Here is a 7,037-nt window from a genome sequence, read left to right as displayed (position 1 = left end):
TTATCCTGTTCCTTTATCTGCTGGGTATTCCTCTGTCTCTTCATCTTGTTTAAATTGCTGAGTTTGGGAGTCCTTTCTGTATTCTGGCAGTTTGTGGAGTTCTCTTTATTGTGGCGTTTCCTCGCTGTGTGTGGGTTTGTACAGGTGGCTTGTCAAGGTTTCCTGGTTAGGGAAGCTTGTGTCGGTGTTCTGGTGGGTGGAGCTGTATTTCTTCTCTTTGTTCAGTCGCGCTGTGGGGAGGGAAGGAGGGATGCTGCAAACAAATGACACTGGCGTGCGCTCGCAGTGCCTCAGCCACACTGGGTCTGCCCCCGCTCACGGCGCTTGTAGCCTCCCTGCTCACACTGCTCGGGCTCTAGGTTGTTCCCCCGGGAACAATCCGAGGCTGGGCCTGGGTTGCATGCACCTCCCAGGTCCAAGCCGCTCAGGTTCAGGCACTCAGGTAGTCCTCAGAGGCGCAGACTCAATTGGGCCTGCATTTTGTGCACTTCCCAGGTCCGAGCACCTCAGGTGATGAGGTGTTTGGCGAGCGCCAATGCTGTGACTTATCGCCTCCCCGCCACTCGGTTATCTGGGTGTGAAACTGGCGCACCTTCTCAGGCAGATGTTGACCGTCCAGACCCCCAATAAGTTTTAGTTAGCAAAGAAGCCAGTTTTGTAGATAATGTCTCTCTGGGGCTGCGATTGCCCCCTTCCGGCTCTGGCTGCCTGTGACCGGAGGGGGAAGGTCTGCAGCCAGCTATCTCTGTTTAGTCCTTTGTTCCGTGCGCGGGCTGGCGGTGTCTTAGGTTAGGGCTGGCTTTTCGCATGGTAGATATCCCACGGTCTGGTTTGCTAGCCCAAATTATTTCGCTCAGATAGTGCTCAGGGTATTCAGGCCAGATTCTTACTCTCAGCGATGCAGCCCGCGCCGCGCCTCCCTGCCCAGCCCCCACTTGTTAATGGCGGATGCAGGCGTCTGCGCTGTTTCTCCGCTGGGGGAGTTACCGTAGGGCTCACAATCTGCGAGTTTTAATTGTTTATTTATTTTTTCTCCCTGTTATGTTACCCTCTGTGCTTCCAAAGCTCGGCACGGATTCGGCAATGAGAAGGTTTCCTGGTGTTTGGAAACTTCTCTCTTTTTAAGACTCCCTTCCCGGGACGGAACTCCGTCCCTCCCTCTTTTGTCTCTTTTATTGTCTTTAATATTTTTTCCTACCTCCTTTCGAAGAGTTGGGTTGCTTTTCTGGGTGCCTGATGTCCTCTGCTGGCATTCAGAAGTTGTTTTATGGAATTTACTCGACGTTTAAATGCTCTTTTGATGAATTTGTGGGGGAGAAAGTGTTTTCCCCGTCCTACTCCTCCGCCATCTTGGCGCCTCCCTCAGCTTTTTCTTAGGGATGCTATAACAAGTTACAACAAACTTAGTGACAAATCAATGAGAATTTATTATCTGACATTTTTGGATCTTGGAAGTTCAAAACAAGTTTCCTAGGCTAGAATCAAATTGTCAGCAGGGTGATTTCTTCTGGAGGTTCCAGGGCAGAACCCCTTCCTCATCACTTTCGCCTTCCAGAGGTTGCTAGCATTCCTTGGCTTGTGGCTGCATTTCTCCACTCTCTGCTTCCAACATCCCACTCCCTTCTCCACTCTTTACCTTTAACTATTCCAGATGTCTCTTAGAAGCACATTTGTTTTTCCACTGGGACCACACAGATGCTACAGGATAATCTCCCCTTTTAAGACTTTTTAAAGTTACATTCGCAAAGTCCATTTTATCATATAAAGTAACATATTTGGAGGCTCTGAGGGTTAGGACATGAACATATTTGGGAGGCCATTATTCTATCTGCCACAAAGATTGGCATAAATGAAGTTAATTTATTCAGGTAATAAGAACATCAGAAGAAAACTGATTTTTCTTAGAAAATATCTACATAATGTAGAATATTGTCTAACCCATAAACACTGAATGCTTCTGTTTCTTGTATTTCATCTGGTTAGAGCAGAAGCCTATGGGGGATTTTATATGAAGGGGATTATAAGAATTTGGGGACCTCACCTTGATTGGCCATTAGCCTTGTGGCTATTGCACCTTCATCTGGTCAATATTTTTCACCTATTCATATCACAGAGGCTGTTCTAGTTCTGTTCTGTATGCGGAGAGTATAGCTGATCAGGATCATGAAAAATGGGGTGCAGGGATCAGCAAACTATAGTACCTGATCAAATCTGGTCCTTCACTTCTTTTTGTAAATTTTATGAACACAGCTATGTTCACCTGTTTCTACATTATCTATGGCTCTCTTGTACAGCAATGGCCAAATTTGGTAGTTCCATCACATAGTCTATGACTTGCAAACCTGAAATATTTATGAACTTGCTGTTTACAGAAAAAATTTACTAACCCTTGGGTTAAAGAATGGACATTGGAATTAAAAAGACTCTGTCACAGTCCAGCTGTTTGATGTTGGGCATGCTCTTAACAGTGGACATTTGTATAGGGTTGGCCAATAAGTTCATTTGGATTTTTCCATAAGTTGTAGTGGAAAAATCTGAAGGAAATTTTTGGCCACACCAGTATTTCTCTTAGCTTCCCAGGTGGTTCGGAGGTAAAGAATCCACCTGCAATGCAGAGACACAGGTTCAGTCCCTAAGTTGGGAAGATTCCCTGGAAGAGGAAATGGCAACCCACTCCAGTACTCTTGCCTGGAGAATCCTATGGACAGAGTCTGATGGGTTACAGTCCAGGGGATCACAAAGTGTTGGACACAAGTGAGCAATTGAGCACACAATATTTATTTGTGTTCCTAGAATCCTCTTGCCCTCATTGTTATTTTGATAAACTTCCCTCAGATTTTCTTCAGGGACTCTCCTTTTTCATTTTCATTCTTTAATAGAACTTGCCCTACCTTTAATTTCAAGGGTGAGCATGAAAACCAGGCTTAAACCAGAAAGATCATTTGGGAATTAGTTCAGGGAGGAACACATAATCTGACACAACCAATATCGGCCACTGGAAAGAGCATACTATTAAAGCAAGAAAAGATCCAGAGCTGTTGGTTATCACCTTGCTTCCACGCAGGAGCTGAGAATGAGATCAACAATAGGAAAAAGAAGGAATAAGAAACAGAAAAATCTGATGTCTGATGATATTACTTGTGACCTAGAATGAAGCCAGCCTGGCCCATGGAGTTTTCAGTTATATAGCTCAAGACATTCTGTTTCTGCTTAAGTCAGTTTGGTTTGGTCATCCATCACTTGCAGCAAATAGATTTGTAATTGATAAAATAACTACCTTTGCTGAGCCTATTTCCTTATCTTTAAAAATTAGAGTAAAAGTATCTATCTCAATATTTTTGAGAGAACTGATTGAGATCATGTACATGGCAGATGGGAAAAACCTAGTCAGCGGTTATTACCATTTTCATCATCTTCATCATCACTGACATTGAAGATAAACCTAAAATTGCTTCATCTCAGTATTAATAACTTCTAGAAAATGTAACCCGTCTGAACTTTGCTCTTAATATGGAATATTTAAAACCTTCATACCTTAGGTTCTTTATTTACAGAACAGGCAAGCAATTATTGATCTTTCAGTGTTTTGAGAATCAAATATCTTGGACACAATCATTGTTAACGTCACAAAGTGTCATATTAATCTTTGTAATAAATTTTTGTAATAATATTTTCAATGAATGTGTGAATAAACTGATTAGACCAAATTTGACCCAACTGGATTAGAGCAAATTTACAGACATGTATGGCTTCCCTTGTGGCTCAGTTGGTAAAGAAACTGCCTACAATACAGGAGACCTGGGTTCGATTCCTGGGTTGGGAAGATCCCCTGGAGATGGAAATGGCAACCCACTCCAGTATTCTTGCCTGGGAAATCCCATGGATAGACGAGACTGTTGGGCTACAGTCCATGGGGTCAATAGAGTCAGACACAACTTAGTGACTAAACCACCACCATAGGTATGTGTAAATGCCTTCAAGTTAACTTTACTCAGTTGTCATTGAGAGGCTGCCTGAACCCACATCCAAATCCCAGGTGTCTTAGAAAAAAAGGCTTGTACTTTGGACCTGAAATTAACAAAACCCTTGTGCCACCAAGTTTTACACACTGGGTTCCCCCGAGGCCGGATACTGTCTCACCCTGTGAGAGTCAAGGAAATACATAGACAACGCTATTTGTCCAAACAAACAGTCATTTAGAGCCAGAAGGGCTGGGTTACAGACCATCTTCTGCCACATCGTCCCTGTGTGATAGGGGGAAGCTTCCTTGATTTCTCTGGGCTTCAGTTCCCTCAAGTATACAGTGGGGATGATAACTACTTTGTCTACTTCATGAGATTCTGATGAGAAGCAAAGTGAAAGTGAAGTCACTCAGCTGTGTCCGACTCTTTGTGACCCCATGGACTGTGGCCTACCAGGCTCTTCCGTCCATGGGATTCTCCAGGCCAGAATACTGCAGTGAGTTGCCATTTCCTTCTCCAGGGGATCTTCCCAACCCAGGGATTGAACCTGGGTCTCCCACTTTGTAGGCAGACACTTTAACCGTCTGAGCCACCAGGGAAGTCTGAGAAGCAAGGGTAAGAATAAATAAAATTTTAGGAAAAAGTGAAACACAACATTGTTCTATTAGTTATTATTAGGCTTCCCTGATGGCTCAGTGGTCAAGAATACACCTGCAATGCAGGAGACTTACAGGAGAGCCGGGTAATTGTTGTTTCACTGTTTGAGTCAGCAACTGAATGTGTCTATAGTTTGTCAAGTTTAAAAATAGATGTTAGTCTTCTCCTTAACACTGAGTTCAGGAAAATTTAGGTTTGGCAATGGGCATCATGTGTGTTTATCCCCTTTTCTAGTTTACAGGCCTTCTTAAGATTGTTTAGAAAACCTTAGGCAGAGAATAGTCTTACACAACAGCATTTGATGAGTTGGAGTAAATGAATTAGAAACATATGGATCAAATTTCCCTGAAAACACATCAGGATTGAAAAATTAATGGAAAAATATTTAATTTTATGTAAATATGTAAAGGATGGCTTGGGAAACTTGACCAACCCAAAACCCAACTGCGTTTTTGCACCATTAATTGACAGGGTTGTGGGCTTCCTCTCCATTGACTTTTTGTATTATTAACCAATATTTCTCTTTCCAGTGCAGAAATTTACAACTGTAACATTTCTTTCTCCAAGTTTCTTAGAACCTTCCTCCAAGATTCTGAAAAGTGTATATATGAGAAATCTAACATGCTCATCATGAATATTTGGTTTTGAAAAAATATACAGCATGTGACTATCTTACAATAAAAATTAACATGGACTTTCCTGGTGGCTCTGATGGTAAAGATCTGCCTGCAATGCAAGAGACCTAGATATTCAGTCCCTGGGTCAGGAAGACTCCCTGGAGAAGGGAATGGCTACCCACTCCAGTATTCTTGCCTGGAGAATTCCATGGACAGAGGAGCCTGGAGGGCTACAGTCCATGGGGTCGCAAAGAGTCAGACATGACTGAATGACTAACAAAAATTAACACAATCCAGTGAACAGAATACACAGCTTACAGCAATTTGTACAGAGTTATTCTGTAACTAATAACTGTAGTTTTGGGTATCCACAAAATGATGGAAAATAGTTACAGTGTTTAGTTCATTTAAGTCTCTCTGTGATAGCTTTAGTAGTTGACTATTTAGTTGAAAATGCTAGAAGTAGATCAATTCAGTATTCCAGGGCCAGTCTCTCCCCAATTTAACCTAAGAATCAAACCTCTTTAAGCTACCATAGATTGCCCTTCAATTACACGACAGTTAGGGATTTCCCCAATAAGTATGGTGAACACAACCAACTAATTAAGAGGGTGGGAAAGATGCCCTTTTCATTATAGGGGACTGGAAGGCAAAAGTAGGAAGTCAAGAAATACCTGGAGTAACAGGCAAATTTGGCCTTGGAGTACAAAATGAAGCAGGGCAAAGGCTAATAGAGTTCCACCAAGAGAATGCACTGGTCATAGCAAACACCCTCTTCCAACAACACAAGCGAAGACTCTACACATGGACGTAATCAGATGGTCGACACTGAAATCAGATTGATTATATTCTTTGCAGCCAAAGGTGGACAAGCTCTATAGAGTCAGCAAAAAAAAAAAAAAAGACTGGGAGCTGACTGTGGCTCAGATCATGAACTTCTTATTGCCAAATTCAGTCTGAAATGGAATAAACTGGAGAAAACCACTAGACCATTCAGGTATGACCTAAATCAAATCCCTTATGACTATACAGTGGAAGTGAGAAATAGAGTTAAGGGATTAGATCAGAGAGACAGAGCGCCCAATGAACTATGGATGGAGGTTCGTGACATTGTACAGGAGACAGGGATCAAGACCATCTCTAAGAAAAAGAAATGCAAAAAAGCAAAATGGCTATCTGAGGAGGCCTTACAAATAGCTGTGAAAGAAAGGAAGTGAAAAGCAAAAGAGAAAAGGAAAGATATACCCATTTGAATGCAGAGTTCCAAAGAATATCAAGGAGAGATAAGAAAGCCTTCCTCAGTGATCAATGTAAAGAAATAGAGGAAAACAAGAGAATGGGAAAAACTAGAGATCTCTTCAAGAAAATTAGAGATACCAAGGGAACATTTCATGCAAAGATGGGCTCAATAAAGGGCAGAAAGTATAGGGACCTAACAGAAGCAGAAGATATTAAGAAGAGGTGGTAAGAATACACAGAACTGTATAACAAAAAAGATCTTCATGACCCAGATAATCACGATGGTGTGATCACTCACCTAGAATCAGACATTCTGGAATGTGAAGTCAAGTGGGCCTTAGGAAGCATCATTGTGAACAAAGCTAGTGGAGGTGATGGAATTCCAGTTGAGCTATTTCAACTTCCAACTTCCAAGCCTGGAAGATGACGCTGTGAAAGTGCTGCACTCAATATGCCAGCAAATCTGGAAAACTCAGCAGTGGCCACAAGACTAGAAAAGGTCAGTTTTCATTCCAATCCCAAAGAAAGGCAATGCCAAAGAATGCTCAAACTACTGCACAAT

Source organism: Bison bison, unplaced genomic scaffold (assembly GCF_000754665.1).
Source record: "Bison bison bison isolate TAMUID 2011002044 unplaced genomic scaffold, Bison_UMD1.0 scf7180017864325, whole genome shotgun sequence".
In the NCBI taxonomy this organism is placed as follows: Eukaryota; Metazoa; Chordata; class Mammalia; order Artiodactyla; family Bovidae; genus Bison; species Bison bison.
The sequence above is the reverse complement of the archived record's forward strand: the minus strand, read 5'-3'. Positions refer to the sequence as shown.